The 15385-nt window shown below is 45.0% G+C and overlaps 1 long non-coding RNA gene across 1 annotated transcript in view; it reads left to right on the top strand.

Annotated features, from left to right (window-relative positions):
- The first annotated feature begins 1033 nt into the window (after window positions 1-1033).
- Window positions 1034-15385, top strand: part of LOC114016187 (uncharacterized) — a 52632-nt gene continuing 38280 nt past the window's right edge. Inside the window, exons 1-4 of the long non-coding RNA XR_008733569.1 lie at window positions 1034-1228; window positions 2153-2279; window positions 3166-3266; window positions 6063-6231. This is a non-coding gene — a long non-coding RNA (uncharacterized LOC114016187). The remainder of the gene's footprint in view (window positions 1229-2152; window positions 2280-3165; window positions 3267-6062; window positions 6232-15385) is intronic.

Here is a 15385-nt window from a genome sequence, read left to right as displayed (position 1 = left end):
TGTCATATTTTCTGTTCTTTTGACACTCTTGGCTCCCTCCAGTTGACCTGTAGCTTTCTAAATGTAGTATTTCAGCCAACATCTAAGGACTGCTGGGTTTGCTGTTACTGTTACTCCACGGGTATTTCTTATAGATATTGCATTTTATGATGTAAGTCTTTCTGCAGCAGCATAACTTTGACACATTAATTTTATGATTCCTTACAAACATTCCAGAAGCATTTCTGCGCCGCTGCCTTGCCCGTCTCTTTTCTATACAGGTGCTTATCCTGGCCAAGTGTAGGCCACCACATTTTTCTTCACTAGATTACGATCTGGGTTACATTTTTAAGACATTTTTGAAGACTGTTCTGATTTGCCAAGATCATGTTCATCCTAGCTCTGTCTTCAAAATCCCTTAAAGCTTTTGTCATCTGCAGAATTAGTAAGCGTGTTCTTTTCCATCATCCCAATTATTTATGAAAGTGTTCAAGTCACCCAGGACAGATCATCATGGAAAATATCCTTTCAATTTGACAGTGAACCACTGATACTGCTCTCTGTGGACAGAGTATCTTCTGCACTCTAGGTTGTGTTTCCTTTTCTTTTTAATGATTATATCTGCAAAGAAATCCTTGCTGAAGGCAAAGTAATGTGTCACTGTTCCTTTTTTAAAAAGAAGGGGAGCGCAAGATGATCATGGAGGCTCATGCAAGTTGTGTCCTGGCCTACTATCTGATGCCATTATGCCAGGGACAAACAATTGGTGGACAGGCCGAGGTGTAGGGAATGTGCAGAAGGGATTTTCCTTCCTACATTCCTTTTCCTCTGAGCCCTATGGGATTTGGATGAGCATGGCTAAGACAGAAGAATACATTCTCATGCCAGTCAGCACGTAGGTGAGTCCGTTTCTCTCTGTGCCTTTGGCGTAACGCCGTCCTGAGCAGGCTGCCTTGCCACAAACCCAAGGGATGAACGTGCTGAGTGGACACGCTCCTGCCGTACCCTGCCAGCCTCGACCTAAACAAGGCCCGGGACCTCGGGAGCGCAGCACCACGCTAGCAGTTTTAATTGCTTTCAACCAGGGCTTGAAACGCAGCCAGGAAACACACCAACTCTGAAAGCTGCTGTCTCAGCAGGGCTGTATTAAAAGGAGATTTAATGAGGGGAACAGGACGGGAAGCCGCCGGAGAACCGCTGCCAGAGCGCTGGTTGGTTTTAGCCCTTTTTGCTGCCAGCGCTCCCCACGGTAAGGCAGGCCTTCGCCCCACGGCCTGCGAGATGCAGCGAGGTCTGAGGCAGGTGATGTGGAGCGGAAGGCAGCCATGTTATCCACCCCGGCCGCTCTCCAGCCTGCGGGGCAGCCTTCGCCGGGAAGGGCTTGGGCCACGGCAGCGAGCAGCTGCCTGGTGGCGTGGAGGGGCCCTGTGTGGGCTCCCATTGCTGGGGGGGACGCAGAGAGCACCCGGCAGGCCTTGGCGGGAGCCCCCCCCCGCCCCGGGGCAGCGGGAGGCCGGAGGACACCCTCGCCGCTTCCCGCAGCGGCTTCACCGCGCCCTCACGGCCCGAGGGAGGCGGAGGGGCCCGGGGGCGGGCGGGCGGGCGCAGGCCGGCGGCGAGGCGCCAGGGGGCGCCGCAGTGCTGCGGCCGCGGCGCTGCCCCCTGCCCGCGGGCTGTCACCGCCTGCGGGGGAGCGGCCGGCGGCGCGGCCCGGCGGGGCCCAGGGGCGGCGGAGGCCGGGGCGGAGGGGGGCTCGCCCTCACGCCGGTGTGGGGTGCGGCCGTGGCGGGTTTGGCCCCCGGGCTGTCGGAGCCCTGTTTCCCCCGTGGGTAAGCAGCCCGTGGGCCACCCGCTATGGATGGCCTCGACGCCTCGGAGGGGGCTGCGCTTCTCCCGGGCTGTGTGCCCCGAGGGGGGCGAGGGTGGTGAGGGGGCTCCGGAGCTGGGCCAGCAGCAGCCTGTGGGGCCAGGCCAGGCTCTTCCAGCCGTGGGAGCCCGCTGCTGTTTGCCTGCGGAATGGCGGCACCGGGACTCGGTGCTGCAGGACCTGCAACGAATACTGTCCTTAGGCAACATGCGTGTGCTGGATGTACCGTAATTTCAAGCGCAAGTTCTGTGAAAGGAAATTATAGTCTTTATATGAGCATATATTGACTCACGCTAAATTTTACAGGTGCAAAAATTTGCTGCCCTGAGGCATTGGTGGCCTGAGCCGCCCTGGGGGCGTAGCGCCCACCTGCCCGGAGCTGGGGTGCAATGTGGCTTTTCTCCAGGCATTTCCAACCCGCGGTCCCTGCCGGGTAAGCGACCTTGAAAATCTGTGATGGTAGAGGAAGGGGAAATCCTGTGCACTGAGCCCCACCTAGGAGCTGAAAAGAAAATGCAGAGGGTGAATTCAGTGCGCCCTTGGATTTTGCCTGCGCTCTGCAGCATCCCACATAAATTAGTGGTGAATCATAACACAGTGACGAATTCCAGTCCCTGTGACTGCCTCTCTTCCCTTGCTTATCTGCTGGCTGCTGCCTTGCTTCGTGCTGAGCAGGTCACCAGACCGCAATAGTTCAGTGGTTCTTGCATAGGTGACTTGAAAGCAGGGGCTGGGGAAGGGGAAAAAAAAATAAAATAGTACCACTAATTATTAAAAGCGTAGCATAACTCTAGTGCTGTAATAAGAATAGACTTCATACCACGAATGTTAGTCGCCGCTAATGGGAAGCATCACGTATAAATAACATTCCCATCTGGTTAAATATTTTCCGCTGAAAGGTAATTCCCGACTACATGGCTTTTCCTGAAGCAGACGCTGTCTCCTGCTTTGGCCCGATGCTTTGCCGTGCGGGCATGCAGTCCATCGATAGTACATAGTGAGGCACGTTAAGCATTTTGTACCATATTCTTGTCTTAATTGATATTCATAACCCTCCGACTCTTTCATGGGGAGGGGAGGGGAAGGCAGAGCTATGAATTAAAAGCACCTGCATATGTGAGGAATACAAAGAATGTTGATTTCTAATAGTTTATTCTTGCAAGGTATAATATAAGCTAAGCTGGAGAGTAATGCTAGTTGTTTCATCTCCTGAGGCACTTGACTCACCTTTGTGCTATCAGAGGGCAGATTTTCAGTTGAATTGAAGTGCAATAGTGGAACTAGCAATAATAATAATTCTTACTTTTGTATTGTTTCAGTAAGTGGTGCTAAGGACCTGTTCCTTGGTTCCCTCTCCTGTACTTTCAGGGTGAGTTAGATGGATCTGACATTCACAGCTTGTTAATCACCAGAACCCCAGGTAAAAATAACTGGATACTTTAAGTGCTGTAAGATTTTCTACTGACACTTAATAACACCCTAGATGTTTTTCTTAGCTCCTGTACTGTGTGTGCATTGTAGTAGTTTCATCATCGCAGAATAAACGTGTCTTGGTATTGAGATGGAGCAGGAAATGGAGTGGATGTTTGAAGCTGCAACAATGGTTTTTGTTACCTTTGGCAATTTCATTCCAACCCGTATTATTTGGCTTATTGTGAGTGGGGAAAAATACAGTCCTTGAAAGTCCAGTGCTTCAAGGCATACAGGAAGGAGCTATGCTGTAAGGACATTATGGACCTCAGTGCATCATACCAGTCTTTTGCGGGGAAGGGCAAATGACATGTAAATTTTATTTGTTTATTCAGATTCTGTTCCTCTTTTGACATCAGGGACACAGTTGCATTCACTTGATATTTTCACTTCGAGTTACTGTTCTCACAGCAAGAAGAAAGATGTGTTTTGCAAATGGTGAATTTCAGATGGTAGGATTGTTGTAGACCAAAGGACTACAATGGTGAAGAAGAGGAAGTTTTAAAGTTGTTTTTTATTTACATATCCGTTTGGACACTAAAATCAGAAACTGCATACTCTAATGTCTGCCATGTGTATTCAGGGTGCTCTTGTCTCTAACTACAACAAAGCTAAGATGAAATAGCTAGGCTCTATGGCCTGCCTTCTGGGGAGCAGCTAAGATATCTCAATGGCTGTTGTAAGATTCTTCGGTATCAGCTGGTGTTACAGGGCATTGGCTGACAGGTGATATTCTCGTTGTTATACATGTGATATGCCTCTGCTGGAATCTGGCTGGCATGCAACTGCATGAACTGAGCTCAAATTGAGAGGGATTGCTACTTAAATGCTGGTTGGAGTTCCTACCTGGAAATTCAGGAAAATTAAACCAAACTACCTGGTGCCTAATAAGCTAATTTTCCTCACTTGCAAACACAAATCAATTGGTTTAACAAGCAACACTTTATTAAGGGGAATTAAGTTTCCCTAGCTGGTATTGCTTTCATCTGCCCACATGATCCCAGACAGCAGATGCTTGGCTTTTGTTTTCCCATAGATATAGTGGTTTTGCTTGTCTGAAGCCCACAGAGCACCCATAAATGCTGATCTGGTGGGAGATCCTTCAGGTGCTCACCAGTGCGGGCCAGGGCTGCCTGAGCAGAGCCCCGTGTTGTCCGAGTTGGGGAAATTCATGATCTCATGACCTTTCTTGTGTTTCTCTACTAGGGACTGCTTTCATATTGCATAGCTTTATTCACACAAAGTGTTTGGCCAGTATCCCTGATGAGACCTGACTTGTAATTCTAAAGCACTGGAAAATACTGCAGGCCTTGTGCACGCATTGTTTAGTGCATTCCTTACATTGACACTGCATGACCTAAATGTGTTCCTAGATATGCAAACTCTGCTGTAGTTGTGCTTTTCTTAGTTCTAGGGAATGCATGTATTACAGGGAGAGATTTACATGTCAGACATGTCTTTGAATCACCGAGCACTCCCATATTAATAGTTCTGTGTTTTAATATTGCTGTGACAGTTTGCTGGAAAACAGACGTATACATCCTCACAAACACTGATGCATTAAAATTTCACTCTGAGGGAAGAGGATAATTTATTTCTACTCTACCTTCATGCCTTTCAGCATCATGAGCGGCAGCGCTAGCCCTAGCCACAACTGATGTCACAGAGTCCATGGCTAACAAGCAGGAAAGAAAATCAGTGTTTTCACAGCCTTGTAATGCCTTATTTATTTATGTAATAGATTGAATGTCATGTAAAGTTTGAAACTGCACTTAGCTTTTCTCAGCTCCCTTGATCTGTCTCACAGCTGTGGTAGATGGTTCTCTCAGCTGCTGTTGCTGCCTCTCTAATCTGCACTTTGATTTTGTAGGCATTTCTTATCTGCTGGTTGTGGTCTGTTTGACACGTCCAGCTATGAAAGGAAAAACAGACTGAGAACTCGTGTGATAATACTTCTGCCCCAGTATAAAGGAACTTTAATGCTCCTTGCAAACTTGCCATATGCGTGCAAAACTGCATGTCTTAAAAAATTCTTATAAGCACTGAGTTATTAGATACCAGTGTTGCCCTAATTTATTTTACACTTGATTTTCAGTGGGTGTGAGCTGATGTTGGTATCAGCGGACCTATGTGTATTGTTGGAGAAAACCAGAGCTGTGTAGTTCCTGGAGCTTTGTAATGACCTGGTTTTACTAAACCTGCTCATGGTGATTGGTATTTTTGCCTGTATGTCTGTATCGTGAGGGCTGAGCCTGGGCTCCCTAAAGCTAAGGCTGACTCTGAAGACAAAACCCTGGAGTTAGAAGCTGCACTGGATGACGTGGGGTCCAGATGACTGAACACAGCCAGTGACTGGCTGCACTGCCCAGGTTGCCGCTGCCTGCCTGCAGGCAGTATAGAGGCTGCCCCTGCGGCTGCATCGGGGTGGGTTACAGGGTGTGCTGTGCTGTGGGTAGGCTAAAGTTTGCAGCATCATAGCCATTGGTGCTGTCTGTCCTGAGACGCAGTGCTGGCGCACAACACGGCCCTGGCAGCGGAGCCTCGTGTGACTGCACGGGAAGTTCATCTTCATGAGGCACAGTCTCTCCCTCTCTGCAGCAGCCCTCTATGTTCAGTGCAGAAATCTGTTTTATCTAGGCTCATGCAGTTTTATAGTATAGAAGGTTATTTTATTGTGCGTGCAAATTATAATTACTTTGATGTTCATAAGGAAGTTTAAAGTTTGGTTTCTTTGGTTTGCCCCTAGCTCCATTTGGAAAGCCATCTACCAAAGTCCACTCTGATTACCATTTTGTCTTCTGACCTGATAAAGCTGCTGCAAAAGGAAACAAGCTGCTTCCGTTTTGCCTCCTGCTTTCCTGTGGTCTCAATGGCAGAAACCTGCTTCCTTACTTATCATTGGCATAAGGCTACGGGTAAGTGTTTTGCCGGAGCTGTGATATACGTAACCAGCTGTTCATCTTTTCTAAGTGGGGGAGAAAATCACCCAGAGGAGCAATGGCTCTCCCTGAGGCAACAGCTGACATGGATTTATGAGGCTGTAGCAGACATAATCAACCTATTTAGTTTTCCCGCTGCAGGAAGCGAAGCTCTCCTGTGGGAACAGACCTTCTGTACCCTCAAGTAAAATAAATCTTGCTTCCTGGGTGATTCTACTAGATGGGAACCAAAACCTGGGTGTCATGCTGCTTCAGCTGTGGGAAGCTTATTTACCTGCTTGTGGAACAAGATCTGCTGAGGATGCTCAGAGCTTTATTTCACCTGGAAGGTATCAGAGTTTGTCCTAAACCTTTGGAAATAGCTTTCTAAAGGATAGTTGCCTGCCTGAGGAAAAGGCAGTACTCATTCTTTCTTTCTGGCTTCTTTAGGCTCTAAGCTAGCACTAGTTTTTCTGAAAGAGGGTGCTGCTTTTCCCTGAGAGGTGATCTTCATCAGCAGTCACCCATTTCAGCCATGCTCCCTGCGTAGATGGCAGTGTTCAGGTACAACCAATACTGTTGGATCTGGGGGCTGGTTAGAGAGGACACTAAATCTACGGCGAATAGTGCACAAGTGAGCTGTGCTGTTTCTGATTCTGGCATTTTCTCGTTTGAATTGTTTGAAGAGCAGGGCAGGCTGAGCAATGAGGGCCGGAGGTGGGCCAGGGCTCAGGAAAGTGTGTGTAGCAGTGGCCCTTGAGAGGGTGATCTTTTCCTCCACCTCTCATGAGACTCAGGGAAACAGGAACTATTCTGAGAGCAATGCTGTCTGCGCCTCTGATTGTCTGGATGCTCGCTTATCGGTGTGAGACAAGTGCCTGGATGCAATCCTCTCGGGGGAGGGGGCAACCTGTTGTTTGCACTATTTACTCTTTCTTGTGGTAGTGTCTGAGAACCACAGTCATGGTTCAGAGCCCCCTTGTGCAGGGAATTGATTATGAGTGGGACTGGGATGAAAGGGGATGGTTCCACAGGGATGGGCTGAAGTTTGATATTTTTCTCAAGTTTTATGGAAAAATACATTAGTTTCTAAATGAGTGACAGAGCGGTTGGTATTTATGGCCAACATGAGCAATATAACTCCTTTCAGCATTTTACTTCAGGATACGAGCAGCGGAAGGCAGAGTCCTGGGAAGAGGAGCTTGTAAGCTGAGCTCTGAAAGCGTTACTGCATTCAGGTGGCATGTTTCAGTGGCAAATTCTGGCATTTTTAGCCTATGCCTGTGGTATCAGAAAAAAATCAAGGTAAAACACAGGTTTGAGAAGATGTAGGAATCATCTTCAAGGGGTGAAACATTTGCTATCTGCTGGAAGATCTATTAAGAGTGTGTTTAAACATTTGTGTGGTAAGGAAGTTGGTAAATGCCTGTGGAAACTTTCACCATTTTCTCTTTAAGTGTGACCTTTTCTTACGTCTCTTTTTCTATTTTATTTTACTGGCTGATTTTGTTGTGTTGTTATGTTTGGTTGGTTGTTTTTTGTTTTTTTTTGTTTTTTTTTTTTTAAAAAAAAACCAAAAGAAGCTGCTTGGAAGTTACTGTAGGCCTACTTCAAAATTTCTTTGGAAAGTACTGGGGTTTTTTTGCTTGTCTAATTCAAGCTGAGAAGCAGTGTAGTCCACAGGAAGCACTGTTAATTTCAAGGAACCAGTCAGCTTTAGTAAGGCTGATTAGTTGAGAGTATTAGGTGAGAGCTTTTGCAATATTCAAAGTGTCAAGTTATTACTAAATTTTACATTGATTTTTACCAATTGTCACATTTTCTGACAAGTGTTTTAATTGTTGTCTGGAAAAGGAAATAAGTATTCTTGTTCCTTTCTTTTGCTGCTTCTCTGTTTTAGAGTGAGGAGTAATTCATTATCTCACAGATAGAAAACAATTAAAGTGTTGTTTCTTTCATCACTGTGTGATAATGGAGTAACAAGATGATGTCTCAGACCTGAAGTCCTTACTGGAGTTCTTGGAAGGGAGGGGAGTACTGCATGCAGCTGAGCTGGCGTAAGAAATGTCTCATTTGTCCTGTGCTAGGGGGTGATTGAAATCTCTCTGTAAGCTACTCTATTAGATATGCTTATGCACTCCTGAAAAAATGCAGGCTGTAGAAGAAAATACCACTGCAAGCAAAGCCTGAATATAGTAATACCTAACTTGTAAGCAGTGCTCCACTTACCTGGCTGAGTGCCAGCTTTTTTATGATACAGGCATCAGTGTTTGTTTAATGTGTCCCTTATCAAATCCAAAAGCTAATATTTGAGTTAGTCCTCCATGAAGATAAACAGGAACTGTTTGAGTGAGAATTAAGATATTGTGTATCATACTCCTCAGAATAGTATCTCGGTACTTTACCTTGAATCCAAAGAAATGTCTTGCAGATGTGTATTCAATCTGTGCTCAGAGAAAGTTCTCTTAAAAGCTAGTTTTCGTAGTGAAAGTATTTGGGGAAGTTACAGCAAAGAAGGGGATCTTGATTTTAATCAGATGCAAAGCATGCTGAAGTTGATTTGAATCAGTCGATTGGCTCTCAGGTCAGGCTTTTAGTCTTGAAGGTAGTAAAGAGACTGTCTTTTGAAGAAGCTCAAATAGGGCTTCTGTATTCCTACAAACAAGAATTCTGTAATTCCAGCCTAGCTGTGCCGGGGAGTCTGGTCCACGATCATCTTTTCTGCTACACAGAATAGGCAGAGCTTCCACAGCTCCACTGGCTTCAGTGCATTCATTCCGAAACTGCATCCCCCTATACAGGGGTAGAATTAAGCTCCCCATACTTACCTCTCAGTTTAACCATTGATGATTGTGTTTCTGAAAATGGCACTTTTGAGTACCTTAGGTACAAACTCAGATTTGAAGGCAAGCAGCGACATAAGGAGTTTTACTGTATGGTCGGAATAAATGGATGACACAACAAATGATTCCAGAATGCCATTGCCGATGAAGGTCAGGACCCCACCTCCCCTATTGCTACCACAAAAAAAAAAATAAAGTAGTATAGTTAGGTGGCTGCAAAGTTTAACATATCTTACTAGAAGCCTAGTGAAAACCGACCTGATAATGCAAATCATGGTGGTAACGGTAGCGAAATATGGATGGAAAACAAGCAAGAGACTTAGAAGGCAGCAGCTTGGGAAAGGAACAACAACAAATGGTCACTGTACTAAATCCAGTTAAGAATGAAGCTATAATATGTATTGAATGTAGCAGGCTTTTCCTCACCAGGCAGTATTCATGTAGCTTTAAAGGTGAACATGAAAATCTGAAAATATCACAATGCTATGTAAAGAGGATTATTGTGCACAAGAAATTTCTATTAGTCGGGGAAAAAAAGAACATTTCTTACTAAGGGCAAGCTTTAACTATTGCTATAAGAACAATAACAACTGTTAATGCTGATAATCATGAACATTTGACATCTTCAGGTTCTTGCCAGGCTCACTACATGCTTTGTCAAGTTAAATGCTGGGAGGGAGCAATGTAGCTGGAACTTGCTGGAATGCATTAGGTGGAGGAAAGGAAACCCTATTTCCTGACAAATAATTTTTTCAGCTACTGCTTTTTTGCAGTGTTTGGCCAGCTACATTGTTGAGTGAAAATAATATTTGGAGAAAGATGGCAGAGCTCACTGAATAATATATAATCTTAACGAGTAAAATGTCTCCATCACAGTGGCGATATGGAAGTAGGCTAAAGCCTTGTCATTATCTACACAAAGTAATTATTCTCTGTAAGCATCTTGGCACTTCTTCCACCTCAAGTCCCTGTGGTCATCTGGATGGCAGAACTGCTGCTGGCAATGAATCTGCTAGTGACCTTTGCCCAGAGCCCCAGTGGATGGGCCCCTGTATCATGGAAGGGCAGGCACACGCCTTGCTGCTGAGTCCACCGGCAATTTTGCATGCCACATTCCCAGAGGATTTTGACCAGAAGAAAGCCACTGAAGAGCTTAGCTGATCCCTTCTTTACTGTCTTATTGGAGCCTTGTACAAAGAAAATGTGAGCAGACACCAAGCACTGTATTGTAGTGTGATGATTAAGATTTATAGAGCCAAAAATAATCTTTCAGATTGCTCCAGTGGCATCAAAGAGGAGGTTTCTCTATAACAAGCAAATCAGATGAGTTCTGAGTTGGAGAAAAAAATGATTACTCAGTACTTGCTACATGTAAAATATTTACCAGATGTGTGTGTGTGTATATATATTTTAACTATAATCTGGGGATCTATTTTGTTCTTGGGGTAGGTTAGGCATTAACGGAGCAGCAGTGGAGTAATACCCCTTGCAACTGCCTTGTTTGTGCAGGCAAAACTCTCTGGCTATGTTGCCTATCATTATTGTACAGGCAGAGATGATCTCACCCTGTCTGTGTTTTGAGCTGACCAGGCATCATATGGATGTAGTTAGTGCAGTGCCCCATTTGAGCTAATAAGAGACGTGGCATATTAGCTTGGGGCAACATCTGACATTTAACATGTCTTCCAGTTGGCTTGAAGCGTGGGCAGAGCGAGCTTGCGTCTGTCCGTGTGGACATTGCCTCTGCCTGAAAAATATTGTGCAAAACCGTGTGTGAAAGACTTGCAAAGTGATTTTGTGAAATCCTTATAAAGTGAAACACTCTAATACAAAATTGCTCCTATTAGAGCTGCAGCTTGAGTAACTCTTACATACGATCAAGAACCACCAAGTCAAGTTCTTTTGTCCCTGATTTTCTCTAAACACATTTGGATTTTCTTAGTCTCCTACTGCTGGCGTAGATTTGGACTACTGTCACAGGATGCAAAAAAAGGATCGCCTGCATTTGTTTAGTTTTTCAGAGTAGATGCTGAATACTGTGATAGTATAGGCACTATAAGAAAAGTCAGGAGGATAACTTTTCAGGGACTTTGTATGAGTTTATAGAATGAGTTACAGATGTGCAGGTGTCTTCAAAATTAATGAGATGGATTAATGGATGCCAAATATGTTTTTTTAGGGTGTAGCACGTTAATTCTTGTGCTAAATAGTACAGATGGATATACAGGTATGCATACAGAGATACATGTGTGTCACACGTGTGTATATATATAGGTGTAGCATGTATATATGCACATGTATGAGATACATATGTGTCACTGTAAAGTTGTATGACAAAGAATCCATACAACTCCTGAGTTTCCACTGTCTTTTTTTTTTTTTTTTTTTTTTTCTCTCAGTAATACATTTCTCCCTTCCTCTCTACAGAAGGAGACTTTCTTTTCAGGCACTGAAGTATGACAGCAGTAAACAAGTAGGCAAGGAGACATTTCCCTTTTAAAGCGTCCTAGTCCAGGTTTGCCTTCCATTGGCTCCAAAGCTCGTCATCATTTTTTCCGTTTCCCTCTTCCGTGTAGAAAATTATCCAGGTACGGCAGGTACAAAACCCCCTGTATCCTATGAGCCATTAACAAAAATTCATAGTAATGCCTTTCATTTTAGGAGAGAATTATACAGCAAACTGGATAGCTTCTGGAAAAGCACAAGAAACGGTCAGGAAATAACCTAGAAGATGTTAGGAGTGGAGCAGGAGGAAGCTGCTCCTGATCTGGGGGCTGCACGGTGGGAAGGGGATTCAGCAGGTCCATGCTGGCATCAGAACAGAACCTGGCCTCTGTTGTGCGAAGTGGCAGAAAGGCACCACTAAAAAAAGAAATTGAGGAAAGCCAGAAAGAACAAGCTGTTTCTCTGCAGATATGTGAGAATGGAGCAACTCCCACGGGAGGCCAAGCACGAAGGAGAAATGGCCCAGCCAGCATGGCTGCCTAGTATCTTAATATAGCAGACTTGGCAAAGCAAGGGGGTGAGGCTCGGTGGAGGAGGAGAGCTGGGTTTGCTTTCCCAAAACCCCATTTGCAATAGCAAAGAAATCCCTTTGGCTCTGTTCCAGCAAACCATTAGGATTCAGTGATCTGGCAGGGAAATCCAGCTGCTGGAGGTGCATTCCTCAGTGTTTCTTGCACACCCTGCCTGCCCCATGTCTGCAGAAGGTCTGTACTCAGTGGGGGATTAGCTAAATGTCTGGACAAGCGGAGACCCCATCCTGCTGTTACCAGCATTTGTTCTCTCTCCTGCTAGCCCCCGCCTCCCCACAAGCATTTTTGGAAGCAAGTCGACATGGCATATGCATGGTCTTGTGCGAGCTTGTGCAGCAGACCTGGGAAGGGGCAGTTCCCAGCATGGGCTTCTGCAGGATCAGGCTGAGCTTTTCTGATGTGTGTGAATAAGATACTGCTTTTGCCTACTCCTGACTAACTTTTCTCTCTCAAAACAAAAATAATACAAGCAAACCAAAAGGTATTGACAACATTGCACAGTAAAAGTCACTTCTAGACCTAAATCCAGGGCACTGCCTCTGCAATGCTGATTGGTAGGTAGGGACATGATATATTAAATATTGTGCTCTTTCCTCACTGTTACTGTCTTTTATATGGCAGCTATCCCACAGTCTTTCCGATTCCCTGCTCTCATTTCCATCCTTTTGAACCCTAGACCTTACTGACTCTTGTTTTTCTTTGTTTTCCCTGTTTTGTTGGTGCCTGTTGGGTTCTGTCCCATCCTTTGCTTTGAGGACTTTGTCTCTGCCCTGGCACTTTGCCGGTGTTTCTTTCTCGGCAGCCTTTCAGCTCCTTCCTTCAGTTCCTCATCCTTCCCACTGACTCCTTCCCTCACACTTTCTCTCTCTTATGCACATCCCACTGTTTCGTTTGTTACCCACATTTTCCTATTTGTTTTCTCCTCCCACGCACTTCTTCCTGTCTTAATGCCTCCCTCCATTCCCAGCTGGATGTCAACTATTGTATCATTAAGAAGGAATGGGAACTGATCAAACAAAAATATCAGATGGATTGATTTTTAGGACTGGATCCTGTCAGTCTTACTTTTTTTTTTAGTGAAAGAATTTACAACCGCTCCAAAATCCATGAAAACTTTTCCAGGTTCTCACCTTATTTTAAACTGGGTGTCATATATATTACGTATGTATGTCATACATAGTATTTTAGTGCTACTGCATAATACGATCTTGCTTTAATTGAGATCTCCATGCTGTTAAACCTAACCCAGAAACACAGGCTTCGATGTACTGCAGGCTTGCCTTTCATTTGAAGAGGTGTGCAGTGGCACGCGGAGGATAAAGTCATTCTTCCAAAGAGCTGACACCTGGACATGCAAACAGAAACCCCTTTCTTCTCAGATTTACATAGGACCTAATTACATGGGTCACAGGTCTTTCATGACATATCACCTCTTAATGTTTTCAATCATAACCTGCTCACTGACTTCCAATCTCCAGCAATCATCAACAGTAAATAGTAAACCTTGTAGGAAAATGAAGGTTATTGAAAAGAAGTCACATAGTGAGTATAGCTTTCACTGTGATAGTGTGGAAGTGACGATCGACTGCAAACGCAGACAACTTCTGTGTGTTCATAATTTGTTTACCGCTAGTCAGACGTTCTTACTGTCCCCTTTTCCATGTCTCTCACAGCCCTGTGTTGAGTTGTAATGATGCAGGGACCAGGCAGCTGGTTAATGCAGCTCATGTTGTCACCCTCACGGGGCTTATTTGCCTACAGGCATGTCAGAAGGAACAAGTAATATAAGGGCATATATAACTGTAGTTGGCAGTGTACTGAAAAGATGGTGAAGCTTGCTTTAAATGAATAGCGTGGGACATCAGGAGCTAAGTAGCTGAGAAATAAGATAAATTTGCTTGAATGGAGTGTTGTGTTTCTGTAGTTAGGCTGTGCCTGGTACTTGATCTAAATGAGGTATGTGTACATGGTGTGCAGTGCAGACATCCCCTGTGTGCGATTTGTTCCTAACACTGTCTTGCACATTTTCGGTATCTAGCACAGTTCACCTCACCCGTACTTCTACGCAGCTTAAGCCTGATGGGAGGAGTAAAGCAGGCAGAGCCAGACTCTCCTCGCCGGAGTTAATGGCATAGGGCGTTACAATGACCTGCCTGTTACAATGTCCTCCCTGTGTTCAGGACTTTGAACGTTTGGGGTTTTTTTTCCCCCCAAACCTTTAGGGAGGAGTGTGGAGCGATTGATACTATGTTAATTGGTGTTCTGGTGTTTCGTTGTGTGCCTGCACAAGCCTGAGCCTGTGCGCGCTGCTGCTTCATCCTGGCAAGGTGATAGCAAGCCGTGCATCCTTTGTCAGTGCAATCGGCATTTGGTTTAGCTGTTGGGGATCCCACTGAGAGCTTGCTCTGTCTCTCCGTTTTGGGTTTTGACTGTTGACTGAGTGCATGTCCCCTTGGGCTTGCTAACTGTTTTTCCTAATTCTTCTCCTGCAACAGGTGCTATAGGTTTTCTGACTGCTTTGCACTAGCGCACAGCAGACTGTCGAGTAAGGGGAACGTAGGAGGCAGTTGCACCCACAAAAAAGTCTTACAATCTCTTGTGATGATCTGGTGTGATCATCTGTTAAGATATTCCAAGAAGCTGTATGGACAAGTTGTTCCAAGGCCAGTACTGAAGGGAGTAAAGAGAACCATGTTTATTACTAAACCTGGGCTGTGTATTGCAGCTGTGTTCCGTGGGAGAGGAGGTGTTGGAGAGTTTAAAGCTATCGACTGGCAGAGGAGCAATGCTAGTGTCCAACCTTGCTGCCACCCAGTATAACACGGCTTCCAGTTTGGATCAATTCGAGCTGTCAGACCCCAATTTACTAACCATGGTAGAAAGGACACGAGTTTTCTTCCAGAAGGTCAGTATCATTTAAGGTTACTGAAAGTGAGGAAATCTGTTCCACCTTTATAGGGAAAAGATTGCTGTGGAGTTTTTAGAAGCTGCACAGTTATAATGAATAATGAATGTATGGTACTTTGTGTAGTGTTTAGCTCAGCCTGAGAAAGGGAAAATAATGGAAGTCTCTTCTTTCTGCCTGTGTGTTCAAACGAAGGAAAATCAAAGCTGTTATACCAGAGCTATATATCAGCTAACATATTTTAGGAACTGTGGAATGATCATAATTACAAAAAAGTCCTCCAGAGAGAAATTATGACTCATAGTTTATGTTCTCTTTAGTGTTGCTATGGAAAAAGAGGTTAGTGCCAACGGTCATACAGCAATATT

Source organism: Falco cherrug, chromosome 8 (assembly GCF_023634085.1).
Source record: "Falco cherrug isolate bFalChe1 chromosome 8, bFalChe1.pri, whole genome shotgun sequence".
NCBI classification, from domain to species: domain Eukaryota; kingdom Metazoa; phylum Chordata; class Aves; order Falconiformes; family Falconidae; genus Falco; species Falco cherrug.
Note: the sequence above shows the minus strand (reverse complement) of the source record. Positions and strands in the feature narration are given on the sequence as shown.